Source organism: Ambystoma mexicanum, chromosome 1p (genome assembly GCF_040938575.1).
Source record: "Ambystoma mexicanum isolate Mex_15411 chromosome 1p, UKY_AmexF1_1, whole genome shotgun sequence".
NCBI lineage: Eukaryota > Metazoa > Chordata > Amphibia > Caudata > Ambystomatidae > Ambystoma > Ambystoma mexicanum.
In genome coordinates, this window is record NC_090921.1 from 1,318,360,162 (window position 1) to 1,318,384,864 (window position 24,703).

Consider the following 24,703-nt stretch of genomic DNA (forward strand, 5'->3'; position numbering starts at 1 on the left):
GTCTCATCAGGTTTTTCAAATTATGTATAATTACCTTTACTATCCCACTCCTCTACCTCAGGGATGTCATTTGGGGGTGACCAGGGGTCGCACCTGTGACCCCTGAGGTCTACCTTGCTAAGAATGTGGTCTCCCTTGCTACGCCTACAAAAAAAAACGAAAAAAAGCTTTTTGTTTTAAATGGAAGCTCCTGGCTTGTGCTCACTGCCATGAAGCTCTTTGGTTCCACAGTGGCTGGCTTTCTTGTTGTGTGATATTGTATTTATATTTGTTCTATATAAAGCGCTTAAGCGTAAGTGCTATATAATAACACGTCATTATTTGGCTTTGGACGTCGGCTTGCATCCGTGTCATTTGGTAATATGGGCCACACTGATATTAACGATACATAGGGTGATCCATTCTTGTATGAAATGTACATCATATTACATTGATATTGTAACCATATGTTTCGCAGTGTACTTAGGAACAATGCTATGTGATGCCACTTCCTGTTTTGTCAAGGGGTGAAAGGTTGTGTTTCATTACTTACTGTGATGTAACTTCAGGTGGGGTCAAATGACATTACTTCTTATGATGTCATCAGAGGACAAGGGTTGTGTGATGTCACTTCCGCTGCCCTTGGAAATTTGGTGAAATGCCATCCCTGCTCTACCTTCTGCTAAATAATAGCCTTTCCCCTGTATACGTGATCTATTCTTGGGCTCAGACTCCCTAAACCTCTGGACTTTGACCTGTGGGCCAAAGTACAGATATGCTCAGGCGATTTAGCAAACAATCTTCCAGGATTGCCCAAGCACATTCTCAGGACCCCTCTGTGAACTAAGTGACAATTCCTCCAAATCTGTCTTGCAAACACATTCCATTAACAAGAGCACATGATGTCACACCCGCCTCTCTCTCCTCTCCATAGCTATGGTCCACCTGGCTCAGGCCGGCATGCACCCTTGCTACCACAAAGCCTTCTTCCCCTGCTTCGGCCATTGTTTGGTAATACCCCATCCACTGCCCCATCCTCTAATCTTCCCTTGATTATTTGCTTCCTTCCTGCAGACTAAAGTCTAGATTCACTGTGGGTCAGGGAGGGGCGGGCGCAGAATGTCGATCCTCAGACAACCTTAGGCCTTTGATACTACTATTGTGGTAAATTGGCACAGCATCAAAGCATCATAACATAACAAAACATAACATGACAGCAGCGCCTGTATAGGTGGCACTGTACATCACATAAGGTGACTATCTATGCATATGATGGCCTTACCGGGGCGCCTGAAGATGCACTTGGCACATCATTGCAGCACATATCATGTTGGCATATATCTTTCACAGAGTGATCGTGTGTCTAGGGGTTACACGTATGCTAAGTATTCCCATCTACTCACACCATTTACAGCACTGCAGAGGTCTGGTGTACTGTCATTTGGTCCTGTTTCCTGGACCACCTGTAAAAGAGACCACCAAGTAAAATTTCCACCCAGAGAAGAATTCAACGTGTCTGGAGGAGGGACGTGGAGCGAAGATGTCTCACACACCGGGGCCAGAGAAAGGAAGTCAGTGGAGCAGGTACGTGGCGTTTTGGGTGTCGAAGGGCTGAAATTGATCAGGGAAGGGGGTAAGGCCTGGGGAGTAAGTAGTGTACAAGGGTTTTGGAAATGGGGCAGCCGCACAGGGACAGAGGCAAGGACAGGGCAGGGGGTAATGGTGGGGGGGCAGGAAGTAGGCATAGGATGTAATGCTTAGAGGGTTTGGGGGGGTTGAAACCCCCCGATGGAAACCAAGTCCCACCCGTGCGAGGCTGTTCCAAGGTGGTCTAAAAAAGGCAAGCTTGTTTGGGGGCGACCTTCACCGAGCCGCCAAAAGAAATAAACCGAGAGGTGCTTCTGCCCGCCCATTCACTCAGAGAGATCGCACAGGGCACCGCCTGGCAAATGATGCTAGTGCGTGGTCATACAATGGCAACCGCTGGAAAATGGGTGAGTACTAGGACATATGATGGCAGTGCCCAGCTAATATTTGGCAAATGCCTATCTGCCTGTGTTGCCTGTACTATCAGGGTCGCTTGATGACGTTCTGCCTCTTGGGTATTTGGCTGTGACTAAAAGGGAACCCACCCTACTTCCTCGAACAGGTAGGACATTGCTGATGCAGACTCGGGGACTTAGGGGGTCAGAGAGCATGAAGTTCACAGGACTATATTTAAAACAGCAGCACTTCTGAGGATCTTCCAACAAATTGATGACGGCTGGTCTGCCTTTAGCTCCCTGACATGTTTCTCCAGTCTACAACCCTATCCCCTCTTTCTAAGCCCTTCCACGTGTACCTTTAGTAGTCTGTCCTAATGACATCCATATTATTGAACCCCATGACTGTATCCCAGGGGTGCCCAACTGGTTTCACTGGAGGGCCGGATGTACCATACAAGTCTCATACAGTGGGCCAGACTGTCCATGACGGTGAGTGGATGCTAGGGGACCCGGTGCGTGCGTTTGAGTAAAAAAATGACAAACGAAAATGGGGTTTGAGGTGCACTTTTTACGTATTGTTCTACAGCTGTAACCTGTGTGATGCATTGCCTTGTAATGATGGCATTACCGCTTGGTCTTATGGGTAATATGGGCGGGAAGTCGCGCATTTTAAGCAGAGGTAAAACAGCACGTATCAGGAGGCAAAGGCACTCGGCTACAGGCGCATATAAATTACTCATCATATCATAAAAACTAGGTCATGGGGGATTCACACACCGGACGTGACAGAGAAATAAGGGGCGAGAGAGGAAGAGAGTGTTTGAGAAAGAGAAAGAACAAGAGAGAAAGAGAGAGAGAGAGAGAGGGGGGACAGGGGGAGGGAGAGAGGGACAGGGAGAGGGACAGGGAGAGGGGGAGGGAGGCAGGACAGAGAGAGGGAGAGGGAGAGAGAGGGGGAGAGAGGGAGAGAGAGAGAGAGGTTGGAGTAAGCGTTTTCAAGCACAATTTCAAAGCATGCAATTTTTAAGAGTGAGTGGGGCAGATGGCAATGCCGATTGTGTATTTGGCAAGCACTTTACATTGTGAAAACTGCACAAATCGTGCCAGGTGTGTAGGGCAACCATGCTCCATGGAGAGACTCGTACCCGTGGTGGCTGTCACGGGTCCATAAGTAGTATTCACAGTAACCAATGCCTGCATCAGTGCAAATATACATGGATACACTGCATGAGCGCGCGAGCTGCCTGCTGCTTGGGCCTGCGATCAAGTGTGCATCCTCGGGGCTGCACTGAACCTTCCGCCCTTCTGGTGAGGCCGTTCGTGCAAACTGTCGTGCCCACTCGGTTTCAGGTGGCAGCCTTCGGGGGTAAGTGCTCTACCCAGCCGCTGTGTTCATATGACTTGCTTTGGTGGGTTTGAGAAAGACCCTATTAGGGGCAAAGAAAGGTGAGTGCCTTTCTTGGCTGAACGATTGACAGAGTACTTCTTTTAACAAGACTGTCGTGGACATTTTGAACAGGCAAAAGTGAGACTTCGAACTGTTTTGAAGAGATGACTGACATCTTTGAAACAAAAGCACACCACCATACGGAAAAGACGTGCGTGTCGACTGGCATCTCAGTGCAATTTAGATATTTGTTATTTTTTTCTGGTAGGGGAATATAAGCCGTCTTGGGTTCCTGTGGCCTGTCACCCCCACCACAAAAAAGCAGTAATGACGGCCGCCATGTACATGATTGGCAGCAGGCATTGAAAGGCATCCCAATGGATGTGCACTGCTCTTTATGAATGTAAAAAGAATGGCGAAGTCATAGGGATTCATGCATTTCTATGTGAATCAAAATGAAACGGGTGCAGGGATGCTGGCAGATTTTTTGCAGGGACTAGTTGGTGGTGAAGGGGTCTTTTCACTGCGTGCCACAGCTTTGTGTCTGATATCCCAGACAAATGCCCAGAGTCTAAAAAGCAGGCAGAGACATTGTCCCTGCTTGCCAATTACACTCCATGCCATTCCCTCCGCTTGCTAATTACACTCCATGCCATTCCCCCACTTGCCAATTACACTCCATGCAATTCCCCTGCTTGCTAATTACACTCCATGCCATTCCCTCCGCTTGCTAATTACACTCTATGCCATTCCTCCACTTGCTAATTACACTCCATGCCATTCCCCCACTTGCCAATTACACTCCATGCAATTCCCCTGCTTGCTAATTACACTCCATGCCATTCCCTCCGCTTGCTAATTACACTCTATGCCATTCCTCCACTTGCTAATTACACTCCATGCCATTCCCACTTGCCAATTACACTCCATGCAATTCCCCTGCTTGCTAATTACACTCTATGCCATTCCTCCACTTGCTAATTACACTCCATGCCATTCCCCCACTTGCTAATTACACTCCATGCCATTCCCCCACTTGCTAATTACACTCCATGCAATTCCCCTGCTTGCTAATTACACTCCATGCCATTCCCCCACTTGCTAATTACACTCCATGCCATTCCCCCACTTGCCAATTACACTCCATGCAATTCCCCTGCTTGCTAATTACACTCCATGCCATTCCCTCCGCTTGCTAATTACACTCTATGCCATTCCTCCACTTGCTAATTACACTCCATGCCATTCCCCCACTTGCCAATTACACTCCATGCAATTCCCCTGCTTGCTAATTACACTCCATGCCATTCCCTCCGCTTGCTAATTACACTCTATGCCATTCCTCCACTTGCTAATTACACTCCATGCCATTCCCACTTGCCAATTACACTCCATGCAATTCCCCTGCTTGCTAATTACACTCTATGCCATTCCTCCACTTGCTAATTACACTCCATGCCATTCCCCCACTTGCTAATTACACTCCATGCCATTCCCCCACTTGCTAATTACACTCCATGCAATTCCCCTGCTTGCTAATTACACTCCATGCCATTCCCCCACTTGCTAATTACACTCCATGCCATTCCCCCACTTGCTAATTACACTCCATGCAATTCCCCTGCTTGCTAATTACACTCCATGCCATTCCCTCTGCTTGCTAATTACTCTATGCCATTCCTCCACTTGCTAATTACACTCCATGCCATTCCCTCCGCTTGCTAATTACACTCTATGCCATTCCTCCACTTGCTAATTACACTCCATGCCATTCCCCACTTGCTAATTACACTCCATGCCATTCACCTGCAAGTTTAAACCGAGGCCCATTGTGTGACCCTGAGCAAATCACCTTATCTCAGAGTTCTGGTTTCCCCCACCTCCCTAAATGGGAAGCACTGAGACACAGGTCAAATGGCAGCTGTAGGTGGTATTTAAGAATTGAATATTCTCGACCATCTCTAACATCTCTGCATGGATCACTCAGATGCACCATGGGTTCGATGCCCGGGTCTGCGCTTAGAAACCTCTGGGTATTAGCACGTTATAAATAACCAATCATATCATATCACTCCAAGCTGTCACTCTGAGTAACTCTCAGGTTGAATTTGGATGACAAGACAGGTTTTGCTCTAGTCCATGCACGTGGAAAGTACAGGAGTGACTAGTTGTAATGTTGGGATGCCTCCACACAGTTTGGCCATTCTTGTGAAAAGGTACCCGGGCTTGGGTAGAGTCAATCACCACTTAACTGCTTCTGGCACATGACTGCCTCTGCCCTAGATGTGCTATTCGTTTAAGCGGTGTCAACTTTTCAGTAAATCTGGTCATCTCTCAATGGGTCAGTTGGCCTCTGTGTGTGTGGAAGTTTCTGCATCCCAGTGGGGGCCATGTTAGCTGTAATGGAGTACATCAATGGCATTTGAGGCAAGGGGAAGGGCTAAATGAAACCAGATGCCGGGTCGCCATATGCCAATGGACCTGTATTGAATGGCCTTGAGCCCCGGGCACAGCACCTATCATGTGAGGACCTGTGTCAAGGTCATGTCCTTCAGGTGATGATGACTGATCATTGCAACTTGAGCATGAAAACATGAGACATGATTACCAGTCATAACACACGGCTTTACACTGGGAGGCCAATGAAAGGGAACATTCTGGCTGAGTCGTACAGCCAAAGCTGGTGCTGGACGAACTAGTTTGCTGATTCACTGAACCACCCACATTTTGGGTGGTTCGACACCCCGCAAACTTTTCAAACTTTTTTGACAGGTTAAGAAAAAACATTGAGGTCACCCAGGGGGAGGCAGAGGGGGGGGACGAATATCCCTGCAGGAGGGATCAATCAACCAGAGGACGCTACAACATGGCCCATGCCTTGGAGTCCCTGCAGGACAGTGTCGTGTGTTAAACCTACATTTCCTGTGCTCTTACACTGCAGACACATATAAAAGATGACATTATCCTAGGGATGCTGGGGGGAGGAAGGTGATGCGGAGTATGTTGCGAGGAGAGCGTAATTCGGGGGCTTCAGAAACATCTGGGTGACTTGTTCATACCCCTAAAAGTGATGACAAATCTTCAGTCAGTAAAATTGTGGTTTGATTTCACCCAGACATTTGCGGGTAAGTTTTGGGGGTCATTTGCACATCCCTTAGCCAGCACATACGTGGTTTACTTTGATATGGAAACATGGCAGAAGAGATCACTGTGAAGGAACAGCATAATGTTATGACTATTGAACTAAAATGATGCGGCCACAGTCTTCGTGAAATGAAGGATGTGCCTTCACACAGTACACCTGCACCAGTGCGCCTAACACTGCTCCCGATGAGCTGCAGCCCATCAAGTGTCAATGCACAGAAGGCATTGCAGAAGTAGGCTGCAAACTCGGATAGGAAGGTGTTTCCACGTGTGTAGTATCTGGTAGTATGTGACCATGAAGCAGCAGCCATGTTTCCACGTTACTATCCCATTTCGTCACATCGTAATCCATGTCTCTTTTTTTATTTCATTTTTTAAATAACATAGATATGTATTTGTTTATCTTAGTGAACGGAAATGCTGTCGTTTGGTTACATTGAGAGGTTACAGGGCTTGTGTGTGTGGCTGGCAACTAAAACCGATGAAGAGACGAGTGGATAGTGAGACATTACACGAGGAGGTATCGGGTCCATACTAGCCCTGTGGCTAGAGCACCCATCATGTCTTTTGCTCACCTGATAATGGCCTTAAGAGGGGGAGCGTGGAAGCGTGGAGGTGGAGGGGGTGGTTTCAAGGGGTTCATCATGGGGGTACAACTTAGGGAGGCCTAAGTGAACACATTCAGCTTGACCTCAGATCAGCTGATTGTTCAGGCAAATGGGAGTTCAATGAACTTGTTTAACTTTTAAAAGGTTTGATGGTACATTGCACAACTAAATGTCAGCTGGACTGATCAAGGTTTCTATAAATATTGGTTTGAAACCGAGAGTGACTTCCCAGAGAGTGTTTGTTCAAAAGAGGAAACAAAAGTGTCCGTTTGCAGATCATACGGCTTACAGGTGGCATCGTGCTGCAAACGTAAAGCACAATTAACTCTTTGCTTTTGTCCAACAAAAGGTATCCGGGGGCATAACAAAGGAAATTGAGCCATACACCATGTGGTGACCATTACCATAGTAGCGGGTGTGAGTCCAAAGTGCACATTTGCCAGTCAGTCATTACTGATCATCCTGTTATCAACCTAGCCCCGCTGTGATACCCTCTAGCTCTGAGGGCTGCACATTGTGGCTCCCTAGAGGTTTTAGACTACAAGTTCCATGATCTCTCACCACTGACAGCATTTGCTAGGGCTGATGAGACCTGTAGTCCAAAGGTTGTAGACCCATGCACTAGCTGTACAGTCGTCAAGTTAACATCAGTGTTAGTGTGTTCTATACCTACCCTGTTTAATAACAGCCCTGCATACATAAGTGCTCAGTATATGTGTGCCTTCATTGGCCAAGTCTTTGCATAATATCCCTTTGACGGGCAGGTTAGACCTCTAATGCCCCAGTTTCTCGATGACCACTCATATCCTAGAACATCTGATCCTAACTCTGTACCAGGGCTTTCTTACCAGTGTTGTCTCATCAGAAGGGAGCGTGTATGATCGTTAACCAATTCTCAACCTAAAGTTAGACATGATAGCCCTGCATTGGTGCAGAACAGCACTTTGTTAGGGTATCATGTTGTATACAGAGCTGCTAAGCTCTGCAACACAAGGTTTTACTGTTAGCTAACTCATTGCTCTCATTTGTGCTCAATGCATCAAAACCAATGGCTGCAAGCTGCACATAGACTTTGTTACCCTTTATTGGTGCATTCTTTGCTTTAGCCATGTGTCAGTACCCCCATCATTTATTACCAGTGCATTCTAACCTGTATCACCACCTTTAAAACCTCTGTATAGAAATGCCAACTGTACATGTAAACCCATCAATAGTTATATTTTCAGAGTGTACCAGTCAACTCTGACATGCACCTTAAGTATCCATGCATTAACCTAATAAGGTACACTCTAGCCCGGCTATGGTGCATTCTAACCCTGGACCATTGCATTATAACCCTTAACTAAGTGTATTCGCCCTTATTGTCTGTTCATTGTTACTTGATATTTTCACCCGGGGAAGGGTGCTCAGCCAATCAAGTGTCTGCAACAGCGGGCGAGAATACACATTCTCTGCCTGCTGTTTCCAGCCACATGAGGCCCTTCCCTGGGTGTTGCAATCTTATTTATTTTTTTAAGTGGGGAGGCAACAAGGAGTCTCTACCTGTTGCCTCCCGACCCCCACCCTCCCAAAACAAAACATACCTGTTCTCCAACCCCTCCCCACTTTGCTTTGCTCAGGCCTACCTCGGCCCCGGCTGGAGGGCTGTTAGCAGCCATGTCGGCCCCGCAGAGTTGAGGTTAAAGCCAGATTAACACCATATATGTTTTTGTTAACCTGTATGATGCACCTTCTCTACGGCCAATCCAGTGTTAGCGTGTTGGAATCAGTGAAATCCATTTTGATGATGATTATACCCTGTATTTTTGTAATGTAACCTCTTACTAGTGCATTCTCACCCCTTATCAATACATCATAAGGCTGTTTTATTGCTCAGCCACATATCAGAGGGTAATTTACATGCATCAGTGAATGATGGCCTTTTAGAGATGCAGTTTAACGCTTTATCAATGCCTTAAGAATATGTATTGGTATAATGTACCATATGCTGTTAGTAAATCGTGTCTCCCATGCAGGTAACTTCGTTCTAATCCCATGTCAATGCATTTGAATGATTTAGCAGCAAATTTTATTCTTAATGCAAGGGTCTGCAACCTGCGGCTCGCTGCATGTGTTGGACTACAACTCCTATGATCTCTCACAAATGACTGAGCTCACTAGGGATCCTGGAAAGTGCAGTCCAAAACATATGTAGCGCCAAAGGTTGAAGCCCTGTCCTAATGCTACCTCTATGAATGGAGGGTTCCCCCTCTACATCAAAATCCGCTACAAAGGATTTCTCAGCCCAATCAGCTAGCTACACATTGTCCAGTACGGACTCATCAGCCAATTGAATTGGCTTCTACTTTTCAAAATATTTTGTATGTCCAATTAAATCATAAAATATAGAGCCTGCTGCGTAATCCGCGTAATCTGGATCTTCTAAATGTTGTTACATAATCCAATATCAGATTTGCATTCCACTGATTTCCACAAAAACCGTTTCTAATTCAAGTGGGCCGAGGGTTGTACTAGATAAACTGTAGCCGCAGAAATTCAGCAGAAGCGCCCTGGCAACCCTTCACCTGTCAATTGCTTCATTTGGACCTTGAAAGAGCAGGAATCTCTATGAATCTTTTTCGGGCGCCAATACCCCTGAAGAGAAGGGAGAGTTTGTGCTTCCGAGGAAGCAGAACATTAGGATTCATTTTCCGCCCTGCAAAGAGAAGGCTTCATTTTCTGTAAGGAAAGGAGCGTCGAACGAACATTCCAGCACATTTTCTGTGTTGGGGTCAAACAACTAAACGACAAGACGTCAAACAAAACGCAGTGTCTGGTGCACGCTCATGCTGGGGCGGATCCACACCATAGTGGCAACTTCTTATACATCCCTGCTTTGCATTGATTTTTTTTCATGGCTATCAACAGCTTTTTTTCTCTGGTGAAGCCAATTAATTCCATGATGTCCTCAAAGCTGTGGTTTTGTTAACTACGCAAACAGGATTTCACCAAAGAATTAGCATCCGAGTTGCAATGCACGAAGACTAAACAAAATGTTCATAAGATGATCGGCATAACTCTGCCCTGTGTGTGTGTGTGTGAGTGCCTGTTCATGTGTGTGCACGTGTGTGCGTGCGTGTGTGTGGGTGCCTGTGTTTGTGTGTGGGGGCAGGTTTGGGGGTGGGCCAAACCTTTTCACGCTAGAACTATGAACACAGAAGGAAACTCGGGCTGACCGCCTAGGCTTGGTTGTAAAATAAAACTGCCATCAACACAATGAAGACAACGTTCACGCCCATTCTGGAAGGCGTGCATAAAATCTGCAAGACTGAGATGTGCACATTTTGTGAGACATATGACTGAGATCTCTTATGTGCTACCTGAACATAGATGGTCAACAATATTAGCAACACAGAACAGGAGCATCCGCATAGCCACGATCAGCTTTCTCAATGCTCTAGATTTAGATGGAGCGACTGGGATATCTGAATCACAGCAATGATGAGATGACTGTAACAACACAATCAACCAAGTATAGTGTGTTTGCGATTTGATTTGGCATTTGTAAAGTATGTAATAACTTTGTAACAGTAAGAAGTTTAACCATGATTTTTATTTTTCTTCATTTTCTTCATTTTAATGTTTGTATTTTAATAATGGGTATACATTGAAAAGTTGAGCAATCAGCTAAAACAATACAAAAAAAAGATTTTTAAAAAGACAAATTGCCAAAGCAGAACAGGTTTACGTTCTTCTAAAAGTGAAATTACGTATGGGCTATACAAACAAATTTAATTTGAAAGGCGAAGAGAATAAGAGAGCAGACGTTTTGAGAACAGGACAAAAGTCTAGTGGCAGTATTGTAAGGTAAACAAAACTAATAGTTGCTCATTAATAATATGTATTTTTCTAATGCGCGTTTTCTGTAGTAGTGCTTTTTAGGTTAAACCTCTGCATTTTCTTAAGTATTGCGGTCTGTTGTCTATCGGTGTGGAAGGGTTATAATGATAGTTGCTACAGCCACTAACCCACACATGGCTTCTGCCTGCAGCCTGCGGCAGGACAGCCTTGTGGCGGTCTCTTTCTGCTGTACTTACTCTGTCATTATAAATGCAATGTATGCTATGTTTCAGAAAACTGTCTACTGGAAAACCCCTTAGGTGCAGCGATGCACTCCCGGGCGGGGCGCAACGTTGCAATGCCGCATCCCGCGGCAGTGTATAACGTCACATATTCAAATAGCGTAACATAACTCTCAGTAAATGGCACATCGATAGCATCGATAAACATGCCCAAGCCAAATAGATCAGTCAACACTGCCACACAATTTAGCTCTGCCTTGCCACTAAATTCAGGAATCTATAACCATGTTGCTGAACAGACGCAGAGCTGCTTCTAGGGTGCCGCAGCTCTCTATAGTAATATCGAGAAACATTTTGGGGTAAATGTGGCAGACTAAAGGGCAGGAGTGAATCTGGGTGGAATCAGATGCAAACAAAACGTGGGGACTATGCATGCAGCAAGGTGCAATTGTGTTACAAAAAGCAGAGACTGTGCATCACAAGTGGCCAAGTGAGAGACCGGTAGCAGTTGGCGGCAGTACATGCGAGAGGAAGCAACTCATCCAGGCCCTGATCACATGAAGTGCAATTGTGACCGGCAATTTACCCCCATTGATGGGCGAGCTTGCACTGCTTGTTGCACAGGTTTAGCAGTGCAAAAGTGGCATTACACTGAGCACCTAGTGCAGAAGCAGTATCTCCTTTGACTGAGCCACATTTTGCACTTTTGCGGCCTGATTTACAAAAATGTTTTCAATGGGACCTTCCAATGTTAAAACATTTTTTTTTTTAAATCAGGCCCTGGTTTGTTCACGTTTTTGTGCTAAATTGCCTACCCCGGGTACAAAATTATCAGTCATCAGTGCACTTTATGTGTTCCTGCCCACGGTGCAGTGCACAGTAGGAAAAAAAAAAAAAAAAATGTCATATGATCTTTAACACACACCAAAAGTTGGCGTTAAAAAGAGGGTTCAACATTCCTGCTTTTCACATATTATGTTCCCTCTTCTGTGCGCTTTGAAAAAATACTACAATTAAGAGAAATGTACCCGTTTTTTCCATGCACCACTAAGCCGCACAGCTAAAGGAATGGTGTACTTTGAACCCAGCCAGGACGTGCAGGTATGTAACGCACTCCATGTCGATGGAAGATAGCCGTAGGCACGGCCAGCCACACGCACACCCCTGCTATCATACACCACTTGAAGACACATTGCACAACACCTCTGCCATTACAATGCAGCTATGTCCCACGACAAAATGTTTGGTCTAGATGGGCACATAATCATTCTCATGTACTCGCATACGCTCCCGACAACCTCATTGCATCCATCCTCCACATGTCAGCTCCACATGGGTCGCTAACATGGACTTGGCAACCCCTAGTTAACTTCGTATTGGCTAAAATGCACACACTCATTCTAAACTCCTTTGACAAATCTTCCCGTACATTGGACTTCGGTCCCCCGAGGGTTTTCAGCCACAGCGCTTTGAGGCCATACCAATGGGAAAAGGCACTATACAAATGACAAATTATACAATCCTTTTGAGTTTCTGCTACATTGCAGCCGGACACTTAACTTTGTTGGAATTCTATTGCTGCACCTTTTTACCCACCTATGCAGGCTGAGCTACCACAGATAGTGTGCAATAGGTGGTGTACATGAACAGGCAGCGCAAGGAGAAGGGGGCACTACGACGGACAGAGCACATAGACAGTGCGTGGACCTTGGGGCATGTGTACAGGCAGTGTGATGAGCCTGGGGAGCTGGACAGACAGTGTGAGGTGCTTGGAGCACATAGAAAGTGTGTGGACCTTGGGGCTTGTGTGCTGGCAGTGTGATGACCCAGGGAGCTGGACAATGTGGCGGGCTTGGAGCTCATAGACAGTGCACGGACCTTGAGGCAATGATGCAGGCAGTGTGATGAGACTGGGGAGCTGGAAAGACAGTGTGGGGTGCTTGGGGCACATAAACAGTGCATTGACCTTGGAGCATGTGTGCTGGCAGCGTGATTAGCCGGGGGAGCTGGAAAGGCAGTGTGAGGTGCTTGGAGCACATAGTGTGTGGACCTTGGGGCAAGTGTAATGGCAGTGTGATGAGCCGGGGGAGCCGGACAGGAAGTGTGAGGTGCTTGGAATACATAGACACTGTGTGGACCTTGGGGCATGTGTGCTGGCAGTGTGATGAGCCGGGGGAGCTGGACAGGCAGTGTGAGGTGCTTGGAGCACATAGTGTGTGGACCATGGGGCATGTGTGCTGGCAGTGTTATGAGCTGGGGAAACTGGACAGACAATGTGAGGTGCTTGGAGCACACAGGCAGTGCTTGGACCGTGGGGCATGAGAACCGGCAGTGTGTAGGCAGTGTCAAGAGCCAGCGAGCAGGACAGACAGGGCTACGAGCTAGGGCTAAATAGGCAGTGCGAGGATCTTGGGGCGCACGTATAGATGGGGAGAGGATAAATGAGATCATGAATCGACACTGTAAAACCGGGGCAAATTTATTTTGTGTGATTTGAGGAACACTGAATAGCAACACTAGCTTCCGGGGGCAGAACCAACACTGCGTGGAGAGTGGCGTACATGCACAGACCGGGTGAGGGACGTGGGGCCATGCTCAACAGAATCCTATGGAACCTGGGAAGTGTGGCCAGCTGTAGGCTCCTGCAGAGGCAGACACATGGAAAGACAGTGCTGGAACCTGAGGTTCACTGACACTGAGAGTCGGTAGGGGCAAAACAAGTTTTGGGGTGTCAGGCATTAGAAGACCGAGGCATTCGCACGTCAATGAAGTGCCTACAATGGTCCACCCCGCATGAGCACTAACGCTGAAGTGCAGGGGAGTTGCTAGGTCTGGAAAAGACCCGGGGATATGCTGATGTCAGAACTGTTGGGACTGGGGGCTAGCTAGTCTTTTGGCTGTAGCTCCTGAGATTCTATCCGGGGCTACAACCAAAAGACCAGGGGCTATAGCCCCCTTAGCCCCCCCCCACCAGCAACTCCCCTGCTGAAGTGCCTGTGTAGGTGATTAAACTCACAGTGGGCACTATATAAAAAGCAGCCTGTACCACCTGCCCGTGCTCCTTCTCTCGCTGTACAGTGCGGCGACACACTACTAATTCACCACACACCACAACATTTACAAATACAAATAGTAAATTAACAGCTATGCATTTGCGTCTGTCCCCAAAAATGCATCAAGTTTGAATAAATTGTGTGGGCATTTTCGAGCATTCCACAATTTTCAGTATATTCTGGTAACATAGAAAAATAGCCTTTGTGCATAGTATTTTTCGATAGGTTTGAATCGAATATCGTCACCTAAAAAATAGGGGGATAGGGAGAAAGTGTTTAAAGGAAACAGAAACAAAAAATAGGGAATTGCTTAGGGGGGGAAGGTGGCTATGATAAGAGAAACCACTCACCTGCATGAAAGAATTGGGGGGAAACACCCTGGCCAAAAAAGGTCAAATTCAAACTACCCATGACCGTTGGCAAATGCATTTAAACATTAGCAGCTTTCACACTGCTAGGCCCTTTTCTTATACTGATGTGATTTATATGCACAGTTCTTAAAGCCCGCCGCGAGCAGGACTTTGGGGAATTAGATGCATGTTTTCATGCGCCACAAACGTTCAAAACACGTTTTCGGTAAATCCCAGACTTCTATCGTATCACGCGTGGCTCGCGTCACGTTTCAAAGCTAAAGTCAGCGCTCTGAAAAATATAAACCACTCCTTGGAAAAATACCAGAGAACTACAGAGAAAGGAGGCAGTTCTATCCACATAGACGACCCCATCGACCCTGACCCCGTTTCTCGGGCCAGGCCAGGTAGAGGAAAGCACCAACTCTGAAATTCTTAAACTATCATTTCCTTCACAGTGCTATTGAATAACGGCTCATCGAGTCACATCCCTAGAAAGTGATAAAGCCCCTCCCCCACCCACCCCAGACTGGTTTCACAAATTCCCCAACGTTTTGCCAAAAGGCAGCGCCATTAAACATCTGTATGCAACAATGTATGCAAAACAAAAGAGACAGCGCGCGCAAACGAGAGAGTGCTTTGGTGGACTGGCTCTCAAACAGACAGCTAACCTTCCTTCAGTCAGCAGACACATGGGCCATCACGGTGCCTACTCTCTGGCAGATTTTCTGAACGGCAGCGAGCCCTGGACAAGCATGCGTGCTGCACCTGGTTTACTCCAGCAAGTGCAGACCTACAACTAGAAAACGCTACGGAGGACTCGCAACAGGCAGAGCCCACAAAAAGTTTAAGTTGGACGACTCCCTTACTCCAAAATCTGTTCCACTTATTTCTTTTATCGAAAAACATCGATTTATCTTTTGTGTCTTCTAGTGAGTTCCCAATGCACACGGCTAATAAAATAGTGCGTGTGCTCCCGCTGCTAACTGGCTTAGAAATATTATTGTACGTAGCAAAGGAACACACTTCATCGTATGTTTACTGTTACACCGCTAGTCTGAGGCAAATGAAGCACGTGACGAAATGTGACCACTAAGAACCGTTACTGATCAGATCAATTCGTTCATAGGAAGTGTTTGGGTTTGGCTGCCGCTCACCTGCTTCCGGTGGTGCCGTGCGACGCGCGCGCCTCGCCCGCTGCTGCTGGTCCAGAGTCTGACTGGCAACCTCTGCTGAGTGAAAGGACTGAGCACCTGCCGAGGGCAGCCAGGGACTTAGGCTCCCTGCGAGGTCCGCCCACCGCGCATCACAGGCAATGAGATGGGGGCCCGCACTGACCTTTTGGGCCGCCTCCACAATATTAGCAGGGGAGAAGGGTGGTGGCGGGGAGGCCGGATAAAGGCCGAGCTCGCCTCCCAGAGAAAGTAGGGAATATTTATAAGTAAAATGACGCATCATGTCGTATTTGTTTGTGCTTGTGCGATGTAGATAAAACCTGAAGTGGCCACTTCATCTCTGAACTTTCTGAGCCAGCTGGGAGCCAAGGTCAGCGTTCTTCGTGGCAGGGCAGTGTTGCTGATAGATTCGATGTGCAACCCCCCCCAAACCCCTTCATGGCATGAAGTTCTTTGCTTTCTTATCTACATCCACAAGTACAGTGCAGGAACACACTGTCTACAAACATCCAGATGTTGAGCTATTTGCAGTCTCTATTGTTGTGCCAGGGTTGCAAGACCTACAGACACAGATTTTCGGAGATTGTTGGTCAAGCCACGCAGAATTCATGAGGCGACACCTCAGACGGTGTGCGGTTTCTGTGCCATGGTGGGGCACTTACTGCCCCCTAGAAGTGGGTTGCCCTATGAGTATCACACTGCCTGGTCATGCTGATAGACCTTTATTTTCCAGCCAACTTTCCTCCAATAAGAACCCTTCACCCCAAGATATAGTGACATTGATTTCAACATTTTATGACAAGAACAAGGAAATCTGATGCACGTATCTGCACATTTAGCAGCATTTAGGCTTTCTTGAAATAGTAGTAGGTAGCTACTAACCTTACAGAATTTCTGTGCTGGTTGTAAAGACTGGAGGGGGGTTTCTGTACTCCTGCCCTCTATATGGCAGAGTAGAAGCACAGAGCACCCCAGCCAAGATTCTCTATAGGGTAGCTATGGACGAGCAATCACAGCTTAAGCTCTCAGGAGGTGATGAGGGCTGGTTCTTAAGTACAGTGTAGTTCCCAAGCCCCCACAAAGGAATGTCCACACACTATGTTATGTGATACAGTTTAAAAAATATATACACAATCAATAAAACATTTTGTACTCTGGCAATTATAATATGGCAAATCTATACTATGTGTATGTGGTACCACTCTTATCTATTGACTCCTTTAAAATGCACCAACTGCTGACAGTTCCAATGGCATACAAATCAAATAGTAAAATGAATCAACAATAGACGTAGGAAGGAAGACAAGTTAGATTAAACAATGGCAGAATACTTGTCCCCTACCAAAGACAGAGTTCTGTGTGAGGATCCCCCACCTGGACAACCTTTAAATAAAGTGTATTAACAAGCCCAGTCCATATATGTTTAAGATAGTCTTGTTTCCTGTAAAACATTTTCTACTACCCCAATGTACCTGGTTTAGCAAAGTTCTTTGATAGTTCCAAAGAGTTTGGAGTTTTGTGTCGGGACAGCCGGTCCCCTGTGCACATTTTCAGTCAATGGTATGGGTCTTGCTTGCAGCCTGGCACATGGTTTGTCTGGGAACCAAAACTCCAGGTTTCCTGAGAGGTTTGGTACTAGGTGGGGTGACAAACCCTTGTTTGGTGTGGTCGCTGGCAGTTATTGGTGTTCCAATTATTGATACACTTGATACTTGTTGAAAATTATTGACAATTCAGTCTTGGGTTATTGTTGTACATGGTACTTTAATGTTCTGATAAAGTATAACAATTCTGGCATATTGTGCCGTGTGTGGTGAAACAAAAAAGCTGACGTGCTTTTCGACCGTAGTCTTTATCAAGGCCGAAAGATGGTTGAGCAGGCTTGTGATGGAGCAGGTTGGCAAGTCACCCTGGATAGGGTACTGGGTTGAGGCTTGTTAGCTCATCTGTGTCTGTATCGGACGTACAATCCCATTGGTTCATCGACAGATCCCTCTTGAGTGGACTCCCTTTTTGGCAGGAGCCACTGGTTGTCGAGATTCCTACAAAGAAATGTGAACAGTGTTGTCAAGGGCTCAGCTTCGACCTTCGCGGTGCTGGTCGAGAGTTTGTTGCCGCATAGCAGATTGATGAAGAACATTGGCCAAGCAAGGGTGTCGACCACGGTTGGTTTTTGGATCTTCGTCAGCTTCTTTGCGGACTTCGGGTGGCGGGAAACCCATCAGCGGATTCTCCTCAGCTCGTCGACGACCTCGACTTTCTCTGGCGGGACAAAGCAGTCGATGGTGATGGCAAGTGAGTCCTTGATTTCAAAGTCTCTTAGGCAATGGAGCGTTGCGGCTCCAGTCAACGAGGTTACAGTGGTCCTCCAAACCTCGGTCGACGGTGATGGTCGTCGACGACCTCAATGTCCTGGTGCTTACTTCAATGTTTCTTTGTGTACCCCATCTGCGGTCGACAGCTGTTAGAGACTGACTGCCAGGGTGCCTTGATGAAGATGAGCTGGTGCACAATGTTCCTTCGTAGCTCGGGAAGAGGTCTCCTAGCCAGGTCCTCTCTTGGATCAGTTCTTGGAGACACGGCAGCTTTCGGATTGTGTCGAAGGAAAGCAGCAGCAAAGCCTTCATCTTCCAACTGGGCTTCAGGGTTAAGCGTCAAGTTTCGACTTCAGCTTCTGAACAATTCTGGTAAGTGAGAGGTCCCCAGATATACTGTTCTGTCTCTCATTCACACAGCTGAGCCAGGCTCAGGCAGCCAATCATTCAGAAGGGGATTCAGCAGGCAGGAAGCCAATCAGGCTCACAGTGCATTGATGCCATTCTCTTCCATCCAGACAATTACAACAAGAAATGTGGATTGGGGCAGGCACCCTGCCTTTCAGCACACCACATTGAATTCATAACAGTTTCAGGCATGGCTGTCTCATTCATTGTGTCACACACCAGAAAACAGACACCCATAACATGACATTTATATTGGTCACACACTCCTTTCACCCAGGTCCCACCCCAAGGGTGTACCCACAACATACAGTCGCTGGGAAGGCTCCAGCCAGTCTGGCCTGGACCTCTCCACTATACCATCTATGGAACTTCCACCCAACAGCCAGTCACGGGAAGACAAACACAATAACAAGGAATAGAAAGCACCAGGCCACAGGGCAATCTTGTCTCCTGTCAGGAATCAACTGATTCCAATGGCAGGGCCTGGGTATCCCAAAATGAAGGATACTCATAGCACCTGTTGAATTCAGCATGGAGCTGGCACCTGCCCATTGCCTGCTCTGTGAGCCACACACAGGTTCCCAAAAACATACAATAGGGGTACAGGGTTGTACCCCCACCCATGGGTACCATAAGGGTATCCCAAGGATCTGTTGACCACACCCAATAAGAGGAAGAGCTGTACTGCCAGGAGTCACACATGGACACCTGTGCAGAAAACCACACCGAACACATATGATAAAAGGAGTAAAGGACAAGGACACAGAGGCCCTGTCCCTCCAATGCATTTCCAGCATCATAGTGGTCTTTTTATGCCCCCTGATTGAAAAAAATGTTTTATAGAGGCAGCTTCATGCTTTGAAGGGTGTGCGTGGCTCCGGAACACTATCACTGTGAGCACTGGATATATTATGTTATGTTAAGACATAGCCAGAGTGCACCGTAGTGGTCTTATGGCGCTTAAACTTGTTTTTATATCAGAGTTTTGTGCGAGGGCGTCTCAGGGGAAAGACAGAAGATCGAAACAAAGTTAACAGAGACAGGTCAGTTAGATGATGCACAATCAAGTTAATAGGGGGGTGATAATGTCAATTTTGTGGTCGTATTGATGCATGCCTTTAGTCTCTACTTGCTTGGAAACAGTGTGAAAGCAACAACGAGTGTGTAGATTGTACTACAATACAGCTTTTACATGAGCAGCAATATCTAGGCCTGGAGCTGTACGGGCCTAGAAATAAGTATTCCTGATTCATGGAATTATTTGCGTGTAAAACAGGGATTTACGTGACGTTCTGCCCGCAAATCCCTGTTTGACGAATGGGGATTTGCGGGCAGAATGGCACGCAAATCCCTGTTTACATGCAAAAAAATTCCATGAATCAGGAAGCCTTGAGATGTGCTTCGAGCAGGCCTTTGTAACGTGGAGGTTTTCTCTCTATAGTTTATATCAAAACACTGCCGTAAAAAGGGGAGAGCCAGTATTACCAAGACAGCGGACAAGATGCATCAGCGCCAACATATGGATGTGTCAATAAGTGCACTTTGGAAAACATAGGGTACAGCATGAAAGAGTGAAAAGGGAGGAAAAATAAAGTGTGAATTCTTTCTCCTTCTCTGTAACAACAGTGGCCTGTGGTGATATAGAGTTATGACAACAACCTCTGGGTCATTATAGGGTTAAACAGGGTGATAAGCAAAAGGTATAATGATGCATGGATTTATTTTTCTAATGAATTATTTTATCGTTTGTTTTTGTGTTATATACAGTGCTAATATGCTGACTTGCATTAACTTCCTTGTGCTTTGAGACACTATAGTGCGTGGCAAAACACATGAAAGAAAATAAATAAACAAATAAAGCTGCATCAAGCAAAGAGGATTTAGCACAGCACTGTGCTGGGGCCCTAGAGGACATTGTACGAGGAAGAGGAAGCTCCACGAATATGAAGACATATTTTGAAGGCCATAAATCTATGGTACACTCAAGTGGATGCCCCCCCCACCCCCCACACACACTATTTCTAGAAGTGGATTTACTCTAATTTGGGCTAGCTTAGGGAGGAGGGGACAGTGTCCAATTTCAGGCTGAACCTATAGAGAGGCAGAAACCAGAGTGGCCGCATGCTGGACTGCCAAAGCTTATTGTTATCCTGTCTCTGCTTTTGTGATGTTTTTGTTTCTACTCAACTGGCTCTTAAAGCCCATAATTGGCTGTCCAGTACATACCGAAACTCAAAGATACACAAAATAAATGAAATTAAGCGACTGTTCAAACCTCCTTATTACGTTTTCACGATTGCTTACTTGAGATGTAAAACACGTATTGTGCTGTTTAAACTGTAGTTTATTCTCATCCTGCAGACTTATCTCAAGGGATGACTAGAATCTTACAAGAACTGCAAATGATGGAGCTAGATTTCAGCACTCTGCACTTACACACATCACGTACATGCCGTAAATGTATTGTTTTTAGATACGTCTGAATGATCAAGGAGTGAACTGAGGAGAGGGAAGCGGCCAGAGGTTTGACAACATTACCAGGTTCATTGAACTTCACTATATTTATTGTCCATGCAGATTACCACGGTGGTGCAAAAGAGAAAACATGTTCTACAGTCAATCAAGTCAATTTGACCCGTGGGACCAGCTACTCGCTGATTAACTAGAAGGTTATAACATCCCCATGCTGTGCATTTCTGTGCTCTGATGTCACCTCCTGTGATGTTGCACATTTCCTACGCTAATTAGTCCCCCGCCCCCCACCTTAATAATTTTGTAGGTCTTGTGCCCTGGTTAGAAATGCAAACATCTCAGAAATCCATGAGGATGTGACGCCCGTTCTGGATAAATGAATGGCCTGGTAGACACACAACCTGACAAGCATCCATGACAACTATGTACCCCAGTTTTTACGCTGAGGTATTTCCTATATATTGTTTACGTTTTCTGACAGGTGAAACTACCTTCTGGGGATTTTCACAGCTATTTCATATTTCCCGCCTTAATTTCAAAATAAGGTCAGGTGTCGCCTAAATGTTCTAGGCTTTTTTTATTGGATCCGCATGCAAATTATTTACAGTCCCCAAGTTGTCGTGAGTGTGTGATTTTAGGGATGAGTTTTTTCATGTTTTTGGGGCCTGACAAAGATCACAATTCATCTTTCCCATCACACTTTTGAAATTAACGAGAATGTCAACCCGGCTATAATAACGGCAGGCATTGGGTGCCCCTGATTATGCCAGCCTATCAAAATACAGCAACAAAGAGACTCATGCCCAGCACTGCAGAATGCCTTTGAGGCAGATTGCTGAGCATCTCTGGTATGACGCATGCCCAGTTAGATTGAAGTGTTTTATCCAGCCTCAGGAGCACCCACAATTCTCTGCACCAGGAACCTTAGCTTTGCGGCACAAGCCACATTCAACCACACCAAAGCCAATGGACCAACTTATTTTAGAATATGAACAGCTTACCATAGAAGCACGAATTCAACTGGAGAGACGTACGTTTTCTTGACTGACTCAAAATGGTGTCCACAAAGTTCCATTCCACAAATGCAAGATGGGCCTGTCCATGTGGCTGGAATTGGTGGCAATGAAAACCCCTAGCCCCGTTTCCTCATGCTCTCCAACAACTGGCATCTGCCCCCCAATCCTCCATCACATATCCTCGCTGTGGCATTGTGTGCAAGGGAACAATTGCACAACATCCCTTTATAAAACACTGAAAACAGATGTGTTTCGCTGCTAGAGGGGCATGTAAGCTGATCTCTCATCAATGAGGCCTGAGGAGGGCCTGTGACAGATTGTCCCTAGGGTGGAGGGTGGGGGGGGGGGGGTTGTTGGGTGGAATGTCGGCCAGCCGAAGTGATTTCTTTGCACGCATGGCAGAAATGAACCATCTGGTATTCAGAGGATGGTTTTCAGAGCTGCGTGCCGTTTATGTTACTAATTATAGAAATGTCGGTGTCATCAATTACACAAGCAACATCACTTTTACAGACTTCTATCTGCCCTACTAGAACCTTTTGCATTTTCTTGAGAAGTAATCCTTCTTGAGGTGTTTAGTAGTCTCACTTTAGTCTTTTCTTATTGAATGTGTTCACTGGAATTGTCGAGGGACGCAGAATCTCCAGACGAAGTTTGGTAACGCCTGACAGTTGGAAGCAGAAACACAGAGTGACGAATACTTATGCAGCCAAAAAGAATGGATACAAACACCGGGTGGAATCAGAGCGACAAGAAAAGAATCTGTCTTTCTTTCCCTCTGATGTCAAAATCTTAAAGTGCTCTTTTTCCGGTCCTCTGGAAAATAAAAATAGGCGTTAAAGACCAGCGTAAATGTCTTATGCTTGTTTTTACACCTTTACACTTAGGAACGTTCTGTTTTTGCAGGCACAGTGTAAGCATAGAACATGATTATTGTTTCATCGTTGCATTCACTGTCCACCTTTAAAAACATTTGGTTACATGCCAGCCTGACTTTTTCGCTTTGGTGTAAAACCAGTGATAGAAGTGTACCAAAAAGGTAGTGGAATTGTGACTCCAGCAGGGGGTGCAGTAGGAAGGAAGGGAGCAAGGGGCAACACATTTTTCTAGGGTTGCAGCCGTGCTGACCAACAGCCAATTGAGTTGTAACAGATTTCATTTTAGCTGTAATTGATATTCGGTGGTAAAATGGAAAAGTGTGCTTTAACTTCACAAAGAACAGTTCCGGAATGGCGAAAAAGGTTGCAAAAAGTAGTGGTGCTGTTAACAGTAAACAATAAAAGTAGTGGAACACTGCTCCCGACCATTCCCGCTCAAATCCACGGCTGTTTAAAACCAATGGATTCCAATGCAGTGCCCTGTATTTAGTACATACGTAAAGCTGGTGGTTTCCAAAGTAATCCATTGTAAATGGAATCATCCATGCATCATTGTCAGGCGACATTTACGCTTTTAGCAAAAGGAAGTGTAAATAGAAATGTAAAGGCGATTTCACCTGTTTCTACACTTTTGTTTTTGCCATGTGTTGCAAACGTGGAAAATTTTATTGGGGGAACCCAAACATTGTTGCAAATATTCCTGCACGTGCAATTTCCCCTTTCTAGAAAAAGCACCCTTTTACGGCCCAATTCATGGAATATTTACCCGGTTCTGAGTGACTTTACACTACTGAAAAGTGTCTTTGCAATGCCGACACAAACTCTGATTCGAAGTCCTGGAAAAGTCAGAGCATAGTCATTTTTGCAGTAAAAAATGACTTTGTCCACACTTTGCCCTGCAGAAATACACTTTGCCCTGTTCCATGAATCAGGGTTTCTGTCGGCAGCGCAAAGTCACTGTCCAGCAGTATAAATTCACTTTGAACCGGGCAAATATTTCATGAATCGGACTCTTAGGCCCTCATTAGGACCCTGGCGCTAATGTTTAGCTAGTGTTTAACGGCGCCATAAAAGGCTGCGGCGCCGTTAAACACTTAGCGCCTTACTACGAGGTTCCTTTGCGGGACCCGACCTGAACGGCTGGTCTTGACCAGCCGTTAAAGTAGGGACCCGCAAAGGGACCTAGGTGCTAAGTACGGTACCGCAATTTGCGGTACCGTACTTAGCGCCTTCCCCAGTCCCTTTGAGCCCTATGGGGCAAAAATGGGAATGGGGAAGGGCCAATGTTCAATGGGGAATTACCGCCCGCCAACATTGGAATGGGGTGGTAATTCCCCATTGAACATTGGCGGACTCGTTACGATACCGGCACCAACCATGGTGCTAATAGCGCCATGGTTTAGCGCTAGTATCGTAATGAGGGCCTTAGTGTCTATTAAATCAAATGCACCGATATGTGAAAATAATGTTTGTTTTTCATAACACTGGTGGAGTCATTTTACAAAACGTGCTATTTGCATGGAGGGTAGCACCAACATTAGGACTTCTGTACTAGTGAGTTATCTCAGTGCACTTTTCATTTGTTTTACGCTTTGGTGTTGAGTACTGTTTTACAAAGAGTTCAACATTTTTCACAACATGTTTTTTGCTCAGTTTTACAATAAGTGCAAAAACAGCTGCCACGTACACTTGGCATACGCATTTACAAATCTATATGTTTCAGGCCAGAAAGAAAACCTCATGCTGGTGTAAAAACATGCTTATTTGAAAGACAAAAGGGGAATTCAGAGTAGACATGTATCTTCTGTCTCGTGCCCCTGCTCTGCCTCCTTATTAAATTAAAATATCCTTGAGTATAAAAGTGAGACAAAA

At 46.0% G+C, this 24,703-nt stretch overlaps 1 protein-coding gene across 1 annotated transcript in view; it reads right to left on the reverse strand.

Moving 5' to 3' along the window:
* LOC138453535 (serine/threonine-protein kinase SBK2-like) overlaps positions 1 to 15,919 on the reverse strand; it is a 224,162-nt gene extending 208,243 nt beyond the window's left edge. Inside the window, exon 1 of the mRNA XM_069606505.1 lies at positions 15,725 to 15,919. The gene's annotated coding sequence lies outside the window, so the exon portion shown is untranslated. The remainder of the gene's footprint in view (positions 1 to 15,724) is intronic.
* Positions 15,920 to 24,703: the final 8,784 nt, after the last annotated feature.